General features: G+C 40.7%; 2 protein-coding genes across 12 annotated transcripts in view; both read left to right on the plus strand.

Moving 5' to 3' along the window:
• The window catches only part of LOC102160416 (uncharacterized), a 68,479-nt gene extending 62,891 nt beyond the window's left edge, over window positions 1-5,588 (plus strand). Inside the window, exons 9-11 of the mRNA XM_084980958.1 lie at window positions 917-1,036; window positions 1,139-1,195; window positions 5,260-5,588. The gene's annotated coding sequence lies outside the window, so the exon portion shown is untranslated. The remainder of the gene's footprint in view (window positions 1-916; window positions 1,037-1,138; window positions 1,196-5,259) is intronic.
• LOC110258817 (uncharacterized) overlaps window positions 1-23,499 on the plus strand; it is a 270,157-nt gene that overhangs the window by 155,771 nt on the left and 90,887 nt on the right. The gene's annotated exons all lie outside the window — the stretch shown is intronic.

Consider the following 23,499-nt stretch of genomic DNA (forward strand, 5'->3'; position numbering starts at 1 on the left):
CAGCTGACGGCAAGGCCAGTCCTCAACCCACTGAACAAGGCCAGGGATCGAACCTGCATCCTCATGGATACTCATCAAGTTTGTAACCCACTGAGCCACAAAGGAAATTCTGCTGAATACCTTTTTATTTATTTATTTATTTATTTATTTATTTATTTATTTATTTATTTATGTATTTATTTTCCCACTGTACAGCAAGGGGATCAAGTTATCCTTACATGCATACATTACAATTACATTTTTTCCCCACCCTTTGTTCTGTTGCGACATGAGTATCTAGACAAAGTTCTCAATGCTCTTCAGCAGGATCTCCTTGTAAATCTTGAATACCTTTTTCATGTAATACAACAGAGCAAGTTCAGTGCGGGAAATCGTGGTGTCGTGAGCACCCGGTCGTCCTATTAAGAGTTTCGGCTGCTAGAATCCTCTCTCTCTTGCTTATGGAGATGTCTGGGTTCTTCCCTCTTCTCTCCTTGATACCTCTGGAGTACCATCCTACTTCTGTTTGATTAAGGCAGTAATTACTCCCACTGCTGAGACCTGAAGAGGAAGCGATCTCGGGTTTTTTTTTCTTTTAGAAAAAAAGAGTATTTGGTCATTAAAGGTTGTAAGTGGAGTCTTCACTTTCTAATGTCTTATTGTTAATCTGAAGTGTATTATTACGGACTTTTCCTACAGAGATTATGTGGACTTCTGTGTTCAAGTAGGGGGAACCAGTTACAATTTCTTTTTTAAACTGTCTTCTCAGTGTCTGGTTTCTGAACAAGCTTTTAGAACATAACACATTCATAAAATGGAAACTGCTTTTGTTTGGTATTTATGACTAGGGAGTAAGTTGGAAGTAGCTCACATTCTTTATGGTGACTTGGTCTAAGAACAGAGGGAGTGACATCCTGGCTTTCTATTCTTCATTTAGGTTCAGTATGCTGCTTATGTAACTATGGGAGGCATCACCTCTATTATTAGGCTGATGTTTGCTGGACTGTTTTTTTTATTCTTTGTGAGGTTTGGCATTGGAAGGCCACTTCTTGTAAAGGTAAGTAATATTTTTATGAAATTAGACCTTTAGAAATATTTTCCATGAATTTTCAAAAACATCACTGAAGGTTTTGTTTGTTTGTTTTGTTTTTCCCTTTAGTTCCCATGGCTCTTTTCCTTTGGTTATTTTTCAAAACAAGGCCCAACACAAAAACAGGTAACCCTTTCCTTTGTTTCCAGGTCTCTAAAGTATTTTTCTTTATTTTATTTTTACTTTTCCTCAGTGCCATGAAAATAATAGTTAAGACTTGATGAAGCACTTACTGTGTTTCAGGTACTTTTTTTACATTCTTTCCATAAATTACATTACTTTATCTTTTCTAACACTCCTTAGGGTAGGTGTTATCTCTGTTTTACAGATGAGGAAAATGAGTCACAGAGAGGCCAAGAAATTTGCCAAAGTCCTAGGATGGGTAAATGGCCAGCCTAGGATGAGAGCCCAGCTGTCTGGCTCCAGAAATTATATTCTCTTCCCTTCATAGAGATTTCACATATTTTTACTTTTCCATTTTTTTTCCTCCTTTTTACCTCCTCTCTCTCCCTCCCCACACACCTTCCCTTTCTACTTCCACACACCCTGGATCTCCGTGGGAAAGTGAATTACTTCTGTCCGGTATCCTCAACAATATGACTGCTTCAGGCACTTCAAATTTAATGTGTCAAAAATCTGAACTTCTTTCCACCAAACACTCTTCTTCTTTCTCTGTGTTCCATCTCAGTTGGTGCCACTGTCATCTACCCAGTCATGAATGTATGCATCCTTCTAGATTTTTCTCCAAACACATCACAACTGTCTTAGTTCAGGCTCTTGTCTCTCTCTTCCTCTTTCTCTCGCTCCCGCTCCTAATGTGGGAAAATACACATGACATGAAATCTATCATTTTCACCATTTTTAAGCATCAGTGGTATCAAATACATTCATATTGTTACACAGCCATCACCACCATCCAATTCCAGAATTCTTTCATCTTGCAAAACTGAAGCTTTATACTCATTAAGAAACAACTCTCCTTTCCCTTTTTTTCCCCCACAGTTCCTGGCAAAGACCACTCTACTTTGTCTGTATGAATTTGACCACACTAAATACTTCATGAGTGGAATCATGCAGTACTTGTCCTTTTGATGAGATTATTTTGCATAACGTAATGTCCTCAGACTTCATCCATGTTGTGGCATGTGTCAGAATTTCCTTTCTTATTGCAGCCAAATAGTATTCCATTATATATGGTTGTTTTTTCAGTATATGCAGGGACTTGGTTCCAGAACCCCCCCACCCGCAAATACCAAAATTTGCAATGCTCAATATCCCTTATATAAAATGGCGCAGTATTTGCATTTAACCAGTGGACATTGTCCTGTGTCCTTTAAATCATCTCTATATTACTTTATAATGCATATGTAAATGATATGTAAATAACTGTAAAGGCTGTGTGGGTGGCATGAGGCAGATTCAAGTTTTGCTCTTTGAAAAAATGTTTTGCTGTTTGGAACTTTCTGGAATTTTTTTCTGAATAATTTTGATTTGCAATTGATGAATCTATGGGACACAGAAATCATGGATGTGGTGGGCTGGTTGTATATACCATATTTTGCTTACCCATTCAACTGTCCATAGACCCTTGGGTTATTTCCACCTTTTGTCTATTTTGAATACCTTTATGAAATTGGGTGTGCAGATTATCTTTGAGTCCCTACTTTCAATTCTTTAGGGTAGGGCATGGCTCTGTGGAAATGAAACTGACTAGCATCCACGAGGACGCAGGCTTGATCCCTGGCCTCACTCAGTGGGTTAAGGATGTGGCATTGCCATGAGTTTTGGTGTAGGTCACAGATGCAGCTTGGATCTGGCGTTGCTGTGGCTGTGGTGTAGGCCGGCAGCTACAGCTCCGATTAGACCCCTAGCCTGGGAACCTCCATGTGCCGTGGGTGCAGCCCTAAAAAGACAAAAAAAAATTCTTTAGGGTATATCCCAGAAGTGCAATTTCTGGGTCCTATGGTAATTCTACTTTTAATTTTTTGAGGAACCACCAAGCTGTTTTCCACCCTAGCTGTACCATCTTATATTCCCACCAACTGTGCACAAAGGTTCCAGTTTCTCCACATCCTTAGCACTGGTTATTTCCTCTTTTTTTTTTTTTTTTTTTTTTTTTAAGGTATCCGTCCTGATAAGTGTGAGGGGATACCTCATTTTTGTTTTGATTTGAAGTTTCCCAGTTATTAGTGATGTCAAACTTCTTTTCATGTTCCTAGTGGTCATTTGCATATCTTCTTTAGAGAAATGTATAAGCAAGTCTCCTGCCCATTTTTTCCTTATATTGTTGAGTTTGACAAGTTCTCTATATATTGTGCATATTAATCCCTTATCAGATATGTGATTTGAATATATTTTCTCCCACTCCGTGAGGCTGTCTTTTCAGTCTGCCAATAGTGAAGGCCCTTATCTCTTAGCTGAATTGTTCATAGCCTTCCTGTGTTACCAGTCTATTTCATTTCCCCACTGCTGTATAAGAAATCAGTGCACAAACCTGACCCTGTTCCCAAGGATGGTTCAACATTTGCAAATCAATCAAGGTGATACACCACCTTAGCAAAAGAGAATCCGAAAACACATGGTCATCTCCATAGATGCAGGAAAAGTATTTGTTGAAATCCATCATCCACTCATGAGAAAAACTCTCACCAAACTGGGCATAGAGGGAACACATCTCAACATCATAAAAGCCACTTACTGCCCATAGCCAACATAATACTCAGCAGTGAAAAGTGTCCTGCTGAGTTCAGGAATGAGACACGGATGCCCACTCTCACCAGTTCTGGTCAACATAGTTTTGGAAGTCCTAGCCACTGCAGTCAGACCAAAAATAAGAAACAAAAGGTATCCAAATTGGAAGAGAAGAGGTAAAAGTGAAGACATGATAGTCTGTATAGAAAACCCTAAAGACTCCACACGAAAACTATTAGAACTAATAGAATAATTCAGCAAGGTAGCAGGGTAAAAGATTAGCAAACAGAAACCTGTTGCATATGTTTACCCTAAAAATGAAATATGAGAAAAAAGAAAGTAAAAAAATAAACCCCATTTAAAATCGTGTCCAAGGAGTTCCTGGTGGCACAGCAGATTAAGGATCCAGCATTGTCACTGCTATAGCTTGGGTCATTGCTGTGTTGCACATTTGATTCCTGGCCCAGGAACTTCTGCATGCTGCTGGGGCAGCTGGTACTGGAATGGAGTGGAGTGGAATGGAATGGAATACCTAGGAATAAAATTAGCCAAGAAGGAGTTCCCATCATGGTGCAGCGGAAACAAATCATGGTGCAGCGGAAACAAATCATGGTGCAGTGGGAACATGGAGCTTGCGGGTTCTATCCCTGGCCTCGCTCAGTGGGTTAAGGATCTGGTGTTTCCGTGTGCTGTGGTGTAGGGCACAGATATGGCTCGGATTCTGCATTGCTGTGGCTGTGGCACAGGCCGGCAGCTGTAGCTCCAATGTGACCCCTAGCCTGGGAATTTCCATATGCCGTGGGTGCAGCCCTAAAAAACAAACAAACAAAAAATAGCATAAAATAAAATTAGCCAAGGAAATTAAAGAACTATATGCTACAAACTATAAGACATTGATAAAATAAATTGAGGATGATCCTTGCAAAGATATCCCATGCTCTTAGATGGAAAAATTAATATTGTAAAAATGGTTATAGCATCCAAAACAATCTATAGATTTAATGCCATTGTTCTCAATCCTGAGGAAAAATACAAAGCTGGAGGGCATAACTCTCCCAGATTTTAGGCAATACTACAAAGCCATGGTAATCAAAGCAGTGTGATATGGATGCAAAAACAGGCCTGTCAGTGGAGCAAACTAGAGAGCCCAGAAATAAAACTACACATCTATGGTCAATTAATCTGTGACAAAGGAGGCAAGATACGTATGATGGAGAAAAGACAGTTTCTTTGACAGGTGGCATTGGGAAAGTTGGGGAACATTGTGTGTCAATGAAATGAGTCCTTCATGTCATATACAAAAATACACTCAAAATGGTTTAAAGACCTAGATGTGAGACATGATGCCATAAAACTCCTGCAAGAAAACATAGGCAAAGCATTCTTGGACATAAATCATAGCAATATTTTCTTAGATCTGTATTCCAAGGTAAAGAAAATAATAATAAAAGTAAAAATAAACAAATGGGACCTAATTCAACTTAAAACCTTTTGCACAGCAAAGGAAACCATCAACAAAATGAAAGAACAACCCACGGACTGAGAGAAAATTACACTGCAAACAATGCAGCCAAGAAGGGGCTAATGTCCAGAATATACAGACAGCTCATGCAATTCAATAGCAGAAAAACAACCCAATCCAAAAAATGGGCAGAATACCTAAATAGACATTTCTTCAACGACGTCATACCCATGGCCAACAGGAAAATGAAAAAGATGCTCAACATCACTAATGATTAGAGAAGTGCAAATCAAGACCACGGTAATGCATGACCACAGTCAGAAGAGCTGTCATCAAACAATCTGCCAATAATAAATGCTGGAGAGGGTACGTAGCAAAGAGAACCCTTCTACACTGTTAGTGGGTAAGAATGTAGACGAAATTTGTGCAGCCCCTTTGGAAAACACTTTGGAACTTCCTTTAAAAACTAAAAACAGAGCTGCCTTGTGATCCATCAATCCCTTTCTTGGGCATACATCCAAAACAGAGGAAAACTCTAATTTGAAAGGATAAATGTCCTTCCGTATTCATAGCAGTACTATTTACAATAGCCAAGGCAAGGAAACCAACAACCCAAGTGCCCATCCACAGACAATTTGTTGAAGAAGATTTGGGGTGTGTGTGTGTACACAGACAAGAGTCTGAGGCATACAAATCAGAGTACAGTTCATTACCTTAATCAGAAATATATCTGTTAGGTAGGATAATTTCAGGACAAGGCATTGTCTTACTTACTTATTCTCTCCATTTAAGCAAATTACAGAAGACATGTATTTTTTTTTTTAATCAGTCTTCCCAACAGATGGACTACAGTTCTTGGCCTGGTGGAGTTATCCTCTTTCTTAGACCATCTTTGGACAGGAAAAACCAACAAGTTCTCTCCATTTTCCTTTCCTCTTTTCCTTTCTTCTCTGCTCTTACCCCGCTCTTTTTTCTCTACTTCACAGGCTGACCAACACTCATTCTGAGAAGTCTAGTATATAGTGGACAGTCAGCCTTGAAAGGCGTGGATGCCATCCCATTCTTTTAAGATCATCTCTGCTTATGGAGTTCCCCAGGGGCCTATTGGTTGAGGATCCGATGTTGTCACTGCTGTGACATGGTTTTGATCCCTGGCCCAGGAACTTTTGTATGCCTCTGGTGCCGCCAAAAAAAAAAAAAAAAAAAAAAAATCTCTGCTCAGATCTCATGAACTCACACTGTATAATTTAATGCTTAGATAAGGCTACATGTTGTGGGATGAAGTGAGGGAAATGGGAAGGAAAATCAGTCATGCCTGAAAAAGCTACCAGATACCTTTACAGTAAGGAAATACACTTGGTTTCTTTTGTGCAACTTCACCAATTTGATTTCCTCCTATTTTTTATTGGAAATTCATCTTCTTTAGTATTGGCCCTTGAGAGCATATGGCCTTGGAGTAGCTGAATTTACTGCTCTTTTTCAATAATAGTCCCTTAGTGTTGGTAAATGTATTGAAAAGCTCTTATCTTTATTTTTTCTTCAAATAATATTTTACTGCATTTATTTAAACTGGAAAAACAATCCAGTTCAATCATGTCTTCCACCCCTTTCCCCGGCCTCTGGCAACCACCATTCTGTTCACTGTATATATGACCTTCATATATGAACAAGGTCATACTCAGTCTTGGTTCACTTTGAATAGTGCCCTTGCAGTCTATCCATGTTGTCCCAGATGGCAGGATATCTTTCGTTTTATGGCTGAATACTGTTCCATCACGTGTGTGTACACACCCCACATTTTCTTTATCCATCTGTGGACATTTAGGTGGTTTCCATGCCTTGGCTATTGCAAGGCATGCTGCAGTGACCATGGGGGATGCATATATTTTTCCAAATTAGAGTTTGTTTTCTTCAAATAGATGTCCAGAAGTGGACTTGGTGGATCACATGGTAGTTCTGTTTTACTGTCTTCCATAGTGGCTGTATCAGTTTCCCTGCCTTCCAGCAGTGCAGGAGGGTTCCCTTTTGTCCACATCACCAACATGTATCTGTTCTTTTTGATAATGGTCATTCTGATGGTTGTGAGGTGATATCTCATTATGGTTTTGATGTGCATTTCTCTGATGATGTGTCTGCTTTTCGTGCCAGGATGAAGGTTCCCTTTTCTTCACATCACCAATAACATTTATTTGTTCTTTTTGATGACAGTCATTCTGATGGGTGTGAGGTGCTTTCTCATTAGGGTTTTATTTTACATTTATCTAATGATGATTGATATTGAGTGTATTTTCATGTCTGTCTCTATTGGAACAATATCTATTCATCTCCACTGCCCAGTTTTAATTAATTTCTTTGGGGTTTTGTTGATGTTGAGTTGTATGCGTTCTTTGTGTTTTAGGTCTTAACCCCATATTAGATAGATTGTTTGAACATGTCCTCTTCCTTTCAGTAGGCAGTCTGTTCTGTTTGTTGATAGTTTCCTTCACTGCAAAAGCTTTTTAGTTTAATGTAGTCTGAATTGTTTATTTTTGCTTTTGTTTTCCTTGGCTGAGGAGACATATCCACTAAAATATTGCTAAGACCAATGTCAAAGAGCATACTACCTATGTTTTATTCTAGGGAGTTTCATGGGTTCATGTATTACATTGAAGTTTTTAAATACTTTTTCGAGTTTATTTTTGTATGTGATGTGAGACAGCAGTCCAGTTTGATTTTTTTTTTTTTGCATGTATGTGTTTCCAGTTTTTCCAGCACAATTTATCAAGGAGGGTGTCTTTCCTATTGTATATTCTTGCCTCCTTTGTCATAGAGTAATTGAACATGTGCGTGTGAAATTATTTCTGAGATCTCTCTTTTGCTCTGTTGATCTGTGTGTCAGTTTTTTGGTGCCAGTACCATAGTGTTTTGATTACTGGGCCTTTGCAGTATAGTTTGAAATTAGGGAAGATGATACTCTAGCTTTGTTCTTTCACAGGTTTCTTTGGCTATTTGAGGTCTGTGAAAAATACCATTAGTGTTTTGATAGGAATTACATTGATTCTATATGTTGCCTGGGGTAGTATGGTCATTTTAAACAGTATTAATTTTTACAATCACAGAGCATGGTATATATTTCCATGCATTGTCTTTAGTTTCTTTCATAAATATCTTATAATTTTTTGAGGACAATTATTTTACCTCCTTGTTTAGATTTATTCCTAGGTAGTATTCCTTTTGATGCAGTGGTCAATGAGATTGTTTTCTTAATTTCTTTTGCTAATAGTTTGTTGTGAGTGTATAGAAATATAGCAGATTTCTGTATATTAACTTTATATTGTATCCTGCAACTCTACTGAATTCATTTATTAGTTTTTAATAGGTTTTTTTATTTTGCATCTTTAGGATCTTCTCTCTATAGTATTGTGACCTCTACAGACAGTGGCAGTTTTGCGTCTTCCTTTCCAATTTAGTTTACTTTTATTACTTTTTCTTGTCTAATTGTTGTGGCTAGGACTTCTAGTACTATGTTGATCATAAGTGGCAGGAATGGGCACTCTTGTCTTATTTGTGATCTTGGAGGAAATGCCTTTTCACCATTGAGTGTTAGCTGTGAGCTTGACATATACGGCCTTTATTGTGTTGAAGTATGTTCCTCGCAACAAACCCACTTTGTTGAGAGTTTCTGTCATGAATGAATGTTGAATTTTCTTAAAAGTTTTTCTGCATCCATTGAGATGATCATATGACTTTTTTTATGGCAATATGCATGACATATGGAAGTTCCCGGGCCAGGGATTGGATCCAGGCTGCAGCTGTGACCTGTGCCAAATCTGCAGCAAGGCTAGATCCTTTAACACCACTGCACCAGGCCGGGGATAGAACCTATCCCTCCACAGCAATCCAAGCTGCTGCATTTGGATTCTTAACCCACCGTGCCACAGTGGAAACTCCGAGAAGATCATGCAGTTTTTAAACTTCTGTTTCTTAATTTGTATCACGATGATTGATTCATGGTTATCAGTTATTCATCTCTTAATGTATTGTTAAATTCAGTTTGTTAATATTTGGTTGAGGACATTTTGCATCTGTGTTCGTCAGTGATACATTGGCCTATAATTTTCCTTTTTTTTTTTTTTTTTGGTAATGTCTTTGGTATTGGTGTCAGGGAGATGGAGGTTCATAAAATGACTTTGGAAGCAGTTCTTCCTCTGCAGTTTTTTTGAATAGTTGAGAATGATAGGCATAAACTCTTCTTGATATTTATTATTTACTTATTTTCTGTGTTTTTGTCTTTTTAGGGCGTCACCCATGGCATATAGAGGTTCCCAGGCTAGGGGTCCAATTGGAGCTGCAGCCAGCGGCCATTGCCACAGCCACAGCAATGTGGGATCCGAGCCATGTCTGCAACCCACACCACTGCTCATGGCAACTCCGGGTCCTTAACCCCACTAAGTGAGGCCATGGATCAAACCACTACCTCATAGATGCTCGTCAGGTTTCCCAGCCATTGAGCCCCAAAGGGAACTCTCAACTCTTCCTTAAATGTTTGGTAGAATTCACCTGTGACAGACACTCTTTGGTGCTGGACTTTTGTTTATTGGGAATTGAGGGGTTTTAAAATTATTGATTCAGTTTCATTCCTGGTAATCAGTCTGTTCATATTTTCTATTTTTCCTGAATCTGTGTTGGGAGATTGAACATTTCTAGAAGTTCATCCATTTCTTTTATGTTCTCCATTTTATTCACATAAAATTGTTTCTAATATCTTCTATGATACTTTGTCTTTCTGTGATGTCACTTGGAATGTCTTCTTCAGTTCTGATTGTAGTTATTTTCTCTCTTTCTTTCTTGATGAGTCTGGCCTAAAGTTTATCAATTTTGTGTACCCAAGGAACCAGGTCTTAGTTCCATTGATCTTTTCTATCATTGTTGGAGTATCTGTTTCACTTATTTCTTCTCTGATCCTTGTGATTTTTTTCTTCTGCTAACTTTGGCGTTCATTTATTCTTAATTGTCTAGTTCATTTAGGTACAAAGTGAGGTTGCTTATTTTAGATTTTTGTTTGTTTCCCGAGGGTGCTTGTATTCCTATAAGCTTCCCCCTTAGAATTACTTTTCTTTCGTCCTATAGATTTTGGATGGTTGTGTTTCCATTTTCTTTTGCCTCCAGGTATTTTTTGATATTCCCTTTCTTTGGTGATCCATTAGTTGTTTAGTAACATGTTGTGTATCCTCCACCTGTTTGATTTTTGCAGTTTTTTCCCTGAGAGTTGATTTCGAGTCTCCTAGTGTTCTGGTCAGAAAAGATGCTTGATGTGATTTCAGTTTTCTTACATTTACCAAGGCTTGTTATGTGGCCTAGTATGTGATCTGCCCTGGAGACTATCCATGTGCACTTGAAAAGAATGTGTATTTGGATGCTTTGGGATGAAATGCTTTGTATATGTATCTCTTGAGTTCATCAATGTCTTCTGTGTCATTTAAGGTCAGTATTTCCATCCTGATTTTCTGTTTGGGTGATCTGTTCATTGATGTCAGTGAGGTGTTAAAGTCCCTTAGTCTAATTGTGTTACCATCAATTTCTCCTTGTGTGTTTGTTGAGATTTGTTTCATGTATTTGGGGGCGCCTATGTTGGGTACCTATATCTTTACAGTTGTTTTGGTATCTTCCTTTTGGATTGCTCCCTTTATAATTAGTAATATCCATCGTTGTATCTTGTTACAGCCTTGGTTTTATTTACCTTTTTGGTTTTGGGGGCCACACAAACGACATAATGAAGGTTTCCAGGCTAGGGGTCTAATGGGAGCTGTAGCCACCGGCCTACACCACAGCCACAGCAACACCAGATCCAAGCCGCATCTGCAACCTACACCACAGCTCATGGCAACACTGGATCCTTAACCCATTGAGTGAGTCTGGGGATCGAATCCCGCAACCTCATGGTTACTAGTTGGATTCCTTTCCACTGCGCCATTTCTTGGGCCGCTCCTGCGGCATATGGAGGTTCCCAGGCTAGGGGTCCAATCAGATTTGTAGCTGCTGGCCTATGCCAGAGCCATAGCAATGCAGGATCCGAGTCGCGTCGGCAACCTACACCACAGCTCACAGCAATGCCAGATTGTTAACCCACTGAGCAAGGGCAGAGATCAAACCCGCAACTTCATGGTTCCTAGTCGGATTTGTTAACCACTGCGTGATGACAGGAACTCCTAGTCTTGGTTTTAAAGTCTGTTTTCTCTGATGTAAGTATTGCTAACCTCACCTTTCTTTTCATTTCCCTTTGTCTAGAATACCTTTTTCCATTCCCTTACTTTCAGTCTGTGTCTTTATAGCTGAAGTCTCTTGTAGGCTATATATGTGTGTGTGTGTATGTATATATATATATATATATATATATACATATATATATATACACACATGTCTTGTTTATGTATCCATTCACTCACTCTATTTCTTTTGACTAGAGCATTTAATCTATTTACATTTAAAGTAATTATTGATAGGTGTGTACATTTTGTTAATAGTTTTCTGGTTGTTTTGTATTTTCTGAGATCAGCTTGTATTGCTATAAACTTTCCTCTTAGACCTGCTTTTGCTGCATCCCATAGGTTTTGGAGTGTTGTGTCTTTGTTGTCATTTGCTTCTAGATATTTTTTAATTTCCTCCTTGATTTATTCAGTGATCCATTTGATTGTGGAGTAGTAGCATGTTGTTGAGTCTCCATGTATTTTTGTTTTTTGCAGTTTTTTCTTGTTGTTGATTTCCAGTCGTATAGCGTTGTGCTTGGAAAAGATGCTTGATATGATTTCCATTTTCTTAAAGTCACCAAGGCTTGATTTGTAGCCCAGGATGTGATCCACCTTAGAGAACGTTCTGTGTGCCCTTGAGAAGAACGTGTATTCTGTTGGTTTTGGATGGAATGTCCTATAAATATCTATTAAGTCCATCTGGTCTAATGCTTTATGCAGGGCCTGTGTTTCCTTATTGATTTTCTGTCTGGATGATCTGTCCATTGCTGTCAGTGGGGTGTTAAAGTCCCCCACTATGATTGTGTTATTGTTGATTTCTCCTTTTAAGGTTGTTAGCAGTTGCCTTATGTATTGTGGTGAACCTATGTTGGGTGCATAGGTATTTCAAATTGTTATATCTTCTTGGATTGATCCTTTGATCATTCTGTAGTGTCCTTCCTTGTCTCTTAAAATAGTCTTCATTTTAAAGTCTATTTTGTCTGATATGAGTATTGCTAGTCCAGCTTTCTTTTGATTCCCGTTTGCATGGAATACTTTCTTCCGTCCTCTCACTTTCAATTTGTATGTGTCCCTAGAAGTGAAGTGGGCCTCTTGAAGACAGAAAATATATGAGTCTTGTTTTTGTATCCGTTCAGACAGTCTGTGTCGTTTGGTTAGGGCATTTGGTCCATTAACATGTAAGGTAGTTATTGATATGTATGTTCTTGTTGCCATTTAATTCATTGTTTTAAATTTGTTTTTGTTGCTCTTTTTTCCTTCCCTTCTTCTCTTGTTCTCTCCTCTTGCGGTTTGATGATGGTCTTTGGTGTTGTATTTGAGTTGATTTTTCTTATTTGTTTGTGTGTCAGTTATAGATTTTTGGTTCGCAGTCACTCTGAAGTTTTGATATGAGTGTATATACATGTGTGAGATTGTTTTAGGTTGTTGGTCTCTTAATTGCAAGTGCATCTCCATTATCCTGCCTTTGTACCCTCCTCTTCTCACAGTTTCTGATTTTGGTAGCATAATTTTGTGTGCATGATTTCTTACCTTTACTACATGTATGCCTTCACTGGTGAGTCTCGTCATTTGTGGTATTTTTGTTTCTGGTTGCAGCCTTTTCTTTTCTGACTAGAGAAGTTCTTTTAGTATTTGTTGTTTTTATATATGTATATATATATGTGTGTGTGTATATATATATATATATATTTATTACTCAAATGAATTTATCACATCTGTAGTTGTATAATGATCATCACAATCCAATTTCACAGAATTTCCATCCCACAACCCAAGCACATCCCCCCACCCCCCAAACTGTCTCCTCCAGAGACTAAAATTTTTCAATGTCTGTGAGTCAGCATCTGTTCTGCAAAGAAGTTCATTGTGTCCTTTTTTCAGATTCCACATGTCAGTGACAGCATTTGATGTTGGTGTCTCATTGTATGGCTGACTTCACTTAGCATGATAGTTTCTAGGTCCATCCATGTTGCTAAAAATGCCGGGATTTCATTCCTTTTAATGGCTGAGTCATATTCCATTGTGTGTATGTACCACATATTCTTGATCCACTCCTCTGTCGATGGACATTTCGGTTGTTTCCATGTGTTGGCTATTGAAAAGAGTGCTGCAATGAACATCGGAGTACATGTGTCTTTGCGAGTCGTGGTTTTCTCTGGATAGATGCCCAGGAGTGGGATGGCTGGATCAAATGGTAGTTCCATGTTTAGTTTTCTGAGGACTCTCCATACTGTGTTCCACAGTGGTTGCACCAATTTACAGTCCCATCAACAGTGTCATAGGGTGCCTTTTTCTCCACACCCTCTCCAGAACTTACTGTTTGTAGACGTTTTGATGATGGCCATTCTGGCTGGTGTAGGGTGGTACCTCATCGTGGTTTTGATTTGCATTTCTCTAATCATGAGAGATGCTGAACATCTTTTCATGTGTTTTTTGGCCATCTGTATGTCGTCTTTGGAGAACTGTCTGTTTAGATCTTCTGCCCATTTTTGGGTGGGTTTTTTTTTTTGGTATGGAGCAGCAGAAGGTGTTAATAAATTTGGGGGATGAATCCCTTGTCAGTCGATTCATTTGCAAAGATTTTCTCCCATTCTGTGGGTTGTCTTTTTGTGTTGTCTAGGGTTTCCTTTGCTGTGCAGAAACTTTTAAGTTTGATTAGGTCCCATTTGTTTATTTTTGTTTTTGTTGTCAATACTCTGAGAGGTGGATCTGAGAAGATGTTGCTGTCGTTTATGTCAGAGAGTGTTTGGCCTATGTTTTCCTCTAGGCGTTTTATAGTGTCTGGTGTTCTATCTAGGTCTTTAATCCATTTGGAGTTTATTTTTGTGTATGGTGTTAGGGAGTGTTCTCATTTCATTCTTTTCCATGTGGCTGTCCAGGTTTGCCAGCACCACTTATTGAACTGTCCTTTCTCCATTGTACATTCTTGCCTCCTTTGTCAGAGATGAGTTGGCTGTAGGTGCGTGGGTTGACTTCTGGGCTTTCTCTCCTGTTGCACTGATCTCTTTTTCTGTCTTTGTGCCAGCACCATATGGTTTTGATGAGTGTTGCTTTGTAGTGTAGCCTGAAGTCTGCGAGCCTGATTCCTCCAGCTCCATGTTTCTTTTTCAGGATGTCTTTGGCTAATCTGGGTTTTTTGTGCTTGCAAACAAATTTTAAAATATTTTGTTCAAGTTCTGTGAAAATTGTCCTTGGTAGTTTGATAGGGATTGCATTGAATCTGTAGATGTCTTAGGTAGTGTAGTCATTTTGATAATATGAACTCTTCCAATCCACAAGCATGGTATATCTTTCCATCTGTTTGTGTCCTCTTTGATTTCTTTTCATCAGTGTCTTATAGTTTTCAGAGTACAGATCTTTTGTCTCTTTAGGTAGGTTTACTCCTAGGTGTTTTATTCCTTTGGATGCGATGGTAAACGGGATTGCTGCCCTCATTTCTCTTTCTGATCTTTCATTGTTAGTGTATAGAGTGCTGTCGATGTGTATTAATTTTGTATCCTGCGACTTTGCCAAATTCGTGGATGAGCTCTAACAGTTTTCTGGTAGAGTCTTTAGGATTCTCTAGGTATAGTATCATGTCATCTGAAAATAGTGATAGTTTTTTACTTCTTCCTTCCAAATTTGGATTCCTTTTATTTCTTTTACTTCTCTGATTGCTGTAGCCAGGACTTCCAAAACTGTGTTGAAGGGTAGTGGTGAGAACAGACATCCTTGCCTTGTTCCTGATCTTGGCGGGAATTCATTCAGCTTTTCACCATTGAGAATGATGTTTGCTGTGGGTTTGTCATATATGGCCTTTATTATGTTGAGGTAGGTTCCCACTCTGCCCACTTTCTGAAGGGTTTTTATCAGAAATGGGTGTTGGCTTTTGTCAAAGCCTTTTTCTAAGTCTATCGAGAGGATCATATGGTTTTGATTCTTCAGTTTGTTAATGTGGTATATCACACTGATGGATTTGCGGATAGTGAAGAACCCTTGCATCCCTGGGATAAATCCCACTTGATCATGACGTACAATCCTTTGAATGTATTGTTGGATGCGGTTTGCTAGTATTTTGTTGAGGATTTTTGCATCGATGTTCATCAGAGAAATTGGCCTGTTGTTTTCTTTTTTGGTGGTATCTTTGTCTGGTTTTGGTATCAGGGTGATGGTGGCCTCATAGAATGAGTTTGGGAGTATCCCTTCCTCTGCAATTTTTTGAAATAGTTTCAGAAGGAGAGGTGTTAGTGCTTCTCTAAATGTTTGATAGAATTTGCCTGTGAAGCCATCTGGTCCTGGACTTTCGTTTGTTGGAAGTTTTTAAATCACAGTTTCAATTTCAGTCCTTGTGATGGGTCTATTCATCTTTTCTATTTCATCTTGGTTTAGTCTTGGAAGATGGTGCTTTTCTAAGGATTTGTCCATTTCTTCTAAGTTTTCTGTTTTATTGGCATATAGTAGCATATAGTAGTCTCTTATGATCCTTTATATTTCTGTGATGTCTGTTGTTACTTCTTCTTTTTCATTTCTAATGTTATTGATTTGAGTCCTCTCTCTTTTTTGCTTGATAAGTCTGGCTAAGGGTTTTTCAATTTTGTTGATCTTTTCAAAGAACCAGCTTTTCGTTTCATTGATCTTTTCTATGGGTTTCTTGGTTTCTATTTCATTGATTTCTGCTCTGATCTTTATGATTTCTTTCCTTCTACTAACTTTAGGTCTTGTCTGTTCTTCTCTCTCGAGCTGCTTTAGATATAAAGTTATCTTGTTTATTTGAGCTTTTTCTTGTTTCCTGAGGTGGGCTTGTATTGCTATACACTTTCCTCTTAGAATGGCTTTTGCTACATCCCATAGGTTTTGGAGTGTTGGAACTTCATTGTCGTTTGCTTCTAGGTATTTTTTGTTGTTGTTGCTGTTGTTGTTGTTGTTGCTATTTCTTGGGCCGCTCCCGCAGCATATGGAGGTTCCCAGGCTAGGGGTTGAATCTGAGCTGTAGCCACCGGCCTACGCCAGAGCCACAGCAACACGGGATCCGAGCCGCATCTGCAACCTACACCACAGCTCACGGCAACGCCAGATCGTTAACCCACTGAGCTAGGGCAGGGACCGAACCCGCAACCTCATGGTTCCTAGTCGGATTCGTTAACCACTGCGCCATGACGGGAACTCCTAGGTATTTTTTTAATTTCCTCTTTGACTTCTTCAGTGATCCATTGGTTGTTTAGTAGCATGTTGCTTAGTCTCCATGTGTTTGTGTTTTTTGCAGCTTTTTTCTTGTTGTTGATTTCCAGTCGTGTAGCGTTGCGATTGGAAAAGATGTTTGATGTGATTTCAATTTTCTTAAAGTTACTGAGGTTTGCTCCCCGTTTGCATGGAATATTTTCTTTTTCTTTTTCTTTTTTTTGTCTTTTTGTCTTTTTTGTCTTTTGTTGTTGTTGTTGCTATTTCTTGGGCCGATCCTGTGGCACATGGAGATTCCCAGGCTAGGGGTTGAATCGGAGCTGTAGCCACCGGCCTACGCCAGAGCCACAGCAACACGGGATCCGAGCCGCATCTGCAACCTACACCACAGCTCACGGCAACGCCGGATCGTTAACCCACTGAGCAAGGCCAGGGGGTCAAACCCGCAACCTCATGGTCCCTAGTTGGATCTGTTGACCACTGTGCCATGACGGGAACTCCATTCCGCTTGTTTAATTTTCCCTTTCTATCACTTGCCTTTGAAGTCAGATCCAAGTGTAAGCAGACAGATGTCCGTGTGCTTACCACCTATGTTTTCTAGACATTGTATGGTTTCAGTTCTTCCATTCGAGTCTTTAGTCCATTTTAATTTGGGGATGTGGTGAGATAGTGGTCTAGTTCCATTCCTTTGCATGTGCCTGTGCAGTTCTTCCAGCACCATTGATTGACGAAACTGTCCCTTGTCCATTGTATGCTCTCTGTTCCTTTGTTGGAAATGAATTGTCTGTGTCTGTGTTGGTTTTACTTCTGGGCTGTCAATGTTGTTTCACTGGTCTGTATGTTTTGTTTTTGTGCCAGTCCTAATCTGTTTTGATATCTATAGCTTTGTAGTATAGTTTGAAATCAAGCAATGTAATCCTTCCATCTTTGCTGCTCTTTCTCAAGATGGTTGTAGCTGATGGGGATCTATTGTGGTTCCATACAAATTTTAGAAGGGTTTCTCCTAGTTCTGTGCAATGTGCAATGGGATTTTGGTAGAGAGTGCACTGAGTCTCTGTTGCTTTTGGTAACCTGGACATTTGAATGATATGAATTCACTCATAAACATGAAAGATCTTTCCATTCATTTATGTCTTTCTTTCCTCAACATTGTATAATTTTCAGTGTACAATTCTTTACCGTTTTCTGGTTAAATTTATTTCTAGGTACTTTATTTTTGATGGAATCATGAATATGATTTTTTGGTTTGTTTCTGTTTTAAACCTTCTATGTCTTTGTTCAGTCTTTCTTGTAATGTGTTGATCTTTGCCTCCAGTTTTTTTTCTAAGCTCTTGGATCCTCTTCACTATCATTATTCCAAAGTCATTTTGCATGGAGGTGGGGGCGGGGGTTGTCTTGTTCCTTCGTCTAGTTCATATTTCTCTGGCTTTTCACTTTGTATACTTTTTGGGTGATCTTGTTTGAGGCGTGTGGCCTCTCTTGCGTCTGGTGTCTGGCCCCTTGTAGGTGAAATGGATAGAGGGGCTTGTGGCCAGCTTCCTGATGGGAGGGACAGGTGCCTGCCCGCTGGTAGGTGGAGCTGAGCCTTGTCTCTCTAGGGGGTGGACCTTTGTCTTTGGGTGTGATGTGGGGCACTTTAGGTATCTGTTTGTTGATCAGTGGGGCTGTGTTCCCAGCTTGTTTGTTGTTTGGCCTGGGACTTCTCAGCCCTAATTTGAGGGACCAGATGTTTCCAAAATGGCCACCTCCAGGAGAGCTCATGCCAACAGCTATTCCTGGGACCTCTGCCTAGACTGTCTTGCCCCCACAGCGTGCCCCAGCCACCCCCTCCTTTCCCAGGAGACCCTCCATGTCCGGCCAGGTCATTCTGACCCAGATTCTTCTTGAGTGCCTGCTTAGCCCTGGGACCCAGTGCACATGAAAGCCTGTGTGCAGCCTCCGGGAGTGGAGTTTCTGTCTCCCCCAGTCCTGTGGAGCTCTTGCACACAAGCCTCAGTGGCCTTCAATGTCATGTGTCCCAGGGGCTCCTCCTTCCCGTGCCAGACTCCCTGGCTTAGGCACCTGCTGTGGGGTTCAGAAGTCTCCTGTGGCAAAGCCTCTGAAATAGAGTTCTTTTGCAGTCTGTGGGCCGCCCACGCAGAGGGTATGGGATTGCTTATATCATGAATGAGCACCTCCTGCTGTCTCAGTGTGGCTCCTTATTGCCTTTGGGTGTAGGATATCTTTTTCTTGGTAGTTTCCAGTCTATTTTGCTGATGGTTGTTCAGCACTTAGTTGTAATTTTGGTGTTTTCATGAGAGGAGAGGAGCTTGAGTCCTCCTACTCTGCCATCTTGTCTATTTCTCTATTTCTTTTTTTGTCTTTTTGCCTTTTCTATGGCCGCTCTTGCAGCGTATGAAGGTTCCCAGGCTAGGGGTCTAATCGGAGCTGTACTGTCGGCCTACACCAGAGCCACAGCAATGCAGGATCCTCAACCCACTGAGCGAGGCTAGGGATCAAACCCGCAATGTCATGGTCCCTAGTCAGATGCGTTAACCACTGAGTCACAATGGGAACTCCTTGTCTGTTTCTCTTCTTGGGTTTTTATTTTGTTTTGTTTGCTTTTGGGGCTGCACTTGCGGCATGTAGAAGTTTCCAGGTTAGGGGTTGAATTGGAGCTGTAGCCACCGGCCTACACCACAGCCACATGGGATCTGAGCCACCTCTGCAACTATGCCACAGCTCATGGCAACACAGGATCTTTCACCCATTGAGCAAGACCAGGGATTGAACCTGTGTCCTCATGGATACTAGTTGGGTTTGTTAACCATTGAGCCATGACAGGAACTCCTGTTTCTCTTTTTGATGTTTTGTTATCATTGTATAGAAATGCCACTGATCTGTATGTTGATTATGTAAACTGAAACGTGACAATGTATTCATTCTAACAGGTTTTTGCTGGAGTTTGTAGGATTTTCTGTTAGAGTATCATGTAATCTGCAAAAAAGAAAACTTTACTTTTTTCATTTATGATTCGAATGCCTTTTATTTCTGTTTCTTGTCTAATTGTTAGCAGGACTTCAAATCCTATGTGGAATAAAAAAGGTAAGAGTGGACATCCTTGTCTTCATCATCATCTTAGGGGAGAAAAAGCATTTAGCTTGTCACTGTTGAGTGGCATGTTAGCTAGGGTTTGCAATTGATGGCCTTTATTAAGTTGAGGTCCATTCCCTTTATTTTTTTAATTTTTTAATTTTTTTTGTCTTTTTGCCTTTTCTAGGGCCGCTCCAGCGGCATTTGGAGGTTCCCAGGCTAGGGGTCCAATCGGAGCTGTAGCTGCTGGCCTTCGCCAGAGCCACAGCAACACCAGATCCAAGCCGCCTCTGCAACCTGCACCACAGCTCACAGCAACGCCGGATCCTTAACCCACTGAGCAAGGGCAGGGACCGAACCCGCAACCTCATGGTTCCTAGTCGGATTCGTTAACCACTGCACCACGACGGGAACTCCGGCCCATTCCCTTTATGCTCACTTTGTTGAGAGTTTTTAACATGAGTGATGTTGAATTTTGTCAAATGGGTTTCTTTGTGTCTATTGAGGTAATCATATGGTTTTTACCCTTCTTTTTTTGGTTTTAGTTTTAGGCCCACACCCACATCATACAGAGGGTCCCAGAATAGGGGTCTAATCGGAGCTGGAGCTGCCAGCCTACACCACAGCCAAGCAAGTTCTGTTTCCTTTCCCAGATGATGGAAGTTTTTAGTCATTATTTCTTCAATTAATTTTTCTGTCCTGTTCTTTCTCTTCTTCTGGAACCACCGCTGTAATGCAGATGTTATTCTGCTTGATGGTATCCCATAGGTCTGTTGAAGTAACCTAATTTTTTCAAAAATTCTTTTTTCGTTTTGCTGCTCTATCTGATTGAGTTACATTGTTTTGTCGGGCAGGTCTCTGATTAATTCTCCTTCATCCAGTCCACTGTTGAACCCCCCGGGTGTGTTTTTCAGTTCGCTAGTAACTTCTCTTTGGTTCTTTCCTCTACTTCCTATCTCTTTGTTGAAGATCTCTTTGTGTTCATTCCTTCTTCCGAATTCAGTAAGCATCTTTATGTCCATGACTTCTGACTCTATCAGGTAGATGGCTTATTTCCACTTCATTTTGTTCTTTTTCTGTGATTTTGTCCTTTTTTTTTTTAGGAAGATATCCCTGTGTTTCATTTTGCCTAATTTTCTGTGTGTGTTTCTACGCATTAGGTCCATTAGCCATCTCTCCCAGTCTTGAAGGAGAGGATATGCTTTGGAGCTGTCCTGTAGGGCTCAGAGGCACCATCCCACTTGGCCACAAGAGCCAGGCACTCAAGGGGTGTCTCCTCTGTGGTCTGTGTGAACCCTCCTGTTGTGGTAGGGGCCCAGCTGCGACTCTCCTCGCTGGGAGGTGGGGAAGCTCCTGTCTGGGACACAGGGTGCCTGGCTATGGCAGATGGGAAGCCCTGACTTTTTCATGTTCTCTGTGCTTGAAAGCCCTTGTGTCCTGACGTGTAATTTGGAACATAGTGCCTCCATGTTCCAGAGCCGGGTTTTCTCCCACGTGGACTGAGGGAGGTGATCGAGGGCCCTGGTCCTCAGGAAGGCTTCGCAGCCTCTCTGGGTTGCTTTCTCCCCTTTCCCTTGCTTCAGGCAGGGTTGCTACAGCCACAGCTGAGCAGCACGTCCACAACCGTCATACTTATAGACACACCAGCACTTGCCAAGCAGAAGCGTGGGAATGGAGTTCCTCTCAGTCAGCAGCAAGGGGAGGCTGTTTCTCAGAGCCCATTTTGCTCCCAGCCACGGAGACACACCTGGGAGTGAGCTCCAGTGCTGAGCAGGTCATCTTCCTTTTGTCAGAGAGTTGGGGGGCTGTGTGTTCACATTTTCCTCTGTTGGACTGGATATGAAGGTTAAAAGTGAGATTTTTAAAGTAGAACTGTGAAGAGGGTTACAGAAATGTGAGCAGAGGTAGTAATTGTTAGGTAGCCATGGAACCCAGTGCTCTTTTTGTCTGATTGATTGTGAGCAGCTCTAGTTTTCTTTTTATTTTCTTTCTTTTTTTTTTTTGGCTTTTTGCTATTTCTTGGGCTGCTCCCGAGGTATGTGGAGGTTCCCAGGCTAGGGGTCAAATCGGAGCTGTAGCCACTGGCCTACGCCAGAGCCACAGCAACGCAGGATCCGAGCTGCGTCTGCGACCTACACCACAGCTCACGGCAATGCCGGATCGTTAACCCACTGAGCAAGGGCAGGGACCGAACCCACAACCTTATGATTCCTAGTCGGATTCGTTAACCACTGTGCCACGACGGGAACTCCGAGCAGCTCTAGTTTTCTGACTGAGGAACTTATTATTAGGTGTTCGTCTTTGTAGCTCAGATTGATTTTTCTTTGTGTTTAATTGTTTTTACATTTTTAGAGTATTTAACCGAATTACTTTTTTATTGTATTTTTACAGTGACTTTTATTATGACAAATCTGTCTTTTTTTTTTTTTTTGGCCCCCCAGCGGCATGAGGGTTTCCTGAACTAGGGATCAGATCTGATCTGAGCTGCAGTCACGATCTATGCCGCAACTGCTCAGTGCTAGTTTCTTAATCCACTGTGCTAGGCCTGGGATTGAACATGTGTCCCAATACTCCCAAGGCCACACTGATCCCATTGCACCACAGTGGGAACTCCCAAATGGTTCTTATAGTGTTTCAATGAAGTTTGCTTTTTATTTTTATTTTTTATTTTTTAATTTTTTGTCTTTTTTTCCACTTCTTGGGCTGCTCCCATGGCATGTGGAGGTTCCCACACTAGGGGTTGAATTGGAGCTGTCACTGCCGGCTTATGCCACAGCAACATGGGATCCGAGCAGCGTCTGCCACCTACACCACAGCTCATGGCAATGCCGCAACCTTAACCCACTGAGGAAGGCCAGGGATCGAACCCGCAACCTCATGGTTCCTAGTTGGATTCGTTAAGCACTGAGCCATGACGGGAACTCCTGAAGTTTGCTTTTTAAATGAGTTTAAGTTGAATATGTGTCCATTTGAAGAATTCATTCCTCCTTACAGCAAAGTATGCTTAAGGATCATGTTTACAAACATGTTCCCTGAGAAGTTTTCTACCTGTATAGAATCCAGTAGTATAGAAAAGAAAAGGAATAGTGCTATGAGCTACTGCATGAGGTAAAATGAGATAGGATGTATTGTTTGATGAGAGCTTCAGTAGTGTATCTTAATTATGGAATTTCATCCCAAAAAACTGGGAAAAACTACCATAAGATTCAGCAAATCCATTGTTAGGACTTCTGACGAAAACGAACATCCTAATTTGAAAAGATAGGACCAGCTCTGTCCACCGAAGTATTTTTTAGACCTTTTCTCTCTCACATAACTTCTTTTCACAACAGCGAGTGATAACGTGTAGACCAGCCAGGATATGGCAGCAGCCTGTGTCCACTGAGAGATGAGTCAAGAAGATGTGGTGTCCCTGTGCAGTGCAGTGGTATTCGGCCAGAAAAGAGAGTGGCCTCTTGCCATTGGCTACACCTTGGGTAAGCTTAGAAAGTATTATGCTGAAGGCCACAGTCAGACAAGTCAGGGCAGATACTGTGTGATGTCCCTGATTTGTGCAGTCTAATACCCAGAACCAATGAACAAACACACCAAAGAGTAACAGACTCATAGATACAGGGAGGAAAAGAGGACACCATCTCCCTTGTTGTCCTGGCTGAAAAGTGATGCATTCGGTCTCTCAGTTTTAGATATTTGGGGTGAATCAGCCATGGCAGAGTTGTCTCTCACAGCCTCCCATACCTTACACCCTCCCTGCTTGGCTTGAAATATTGCAATGCTCTCAGTTTTCTCCTGGAATTGTCTCATGTTCCATGTGGGCTGGT

This window comes from Sus scrofa, chromosome 10, assembly GCF_054392235.1.
Source record: "Sus scrofa isolate SSC_HxYL_T2T_F1_AM1 chromosome 10, Sscrofa_HxYL_maternal_Yorkshire_Landrace_v2.0, whole genome shotgun sequence".
NCBI classification, from domain to species: Eukaryota; Metazoa; Chordata; class Mammalia; order Artiodactyla; family Suidae; genus Sus; species Sus scrofa.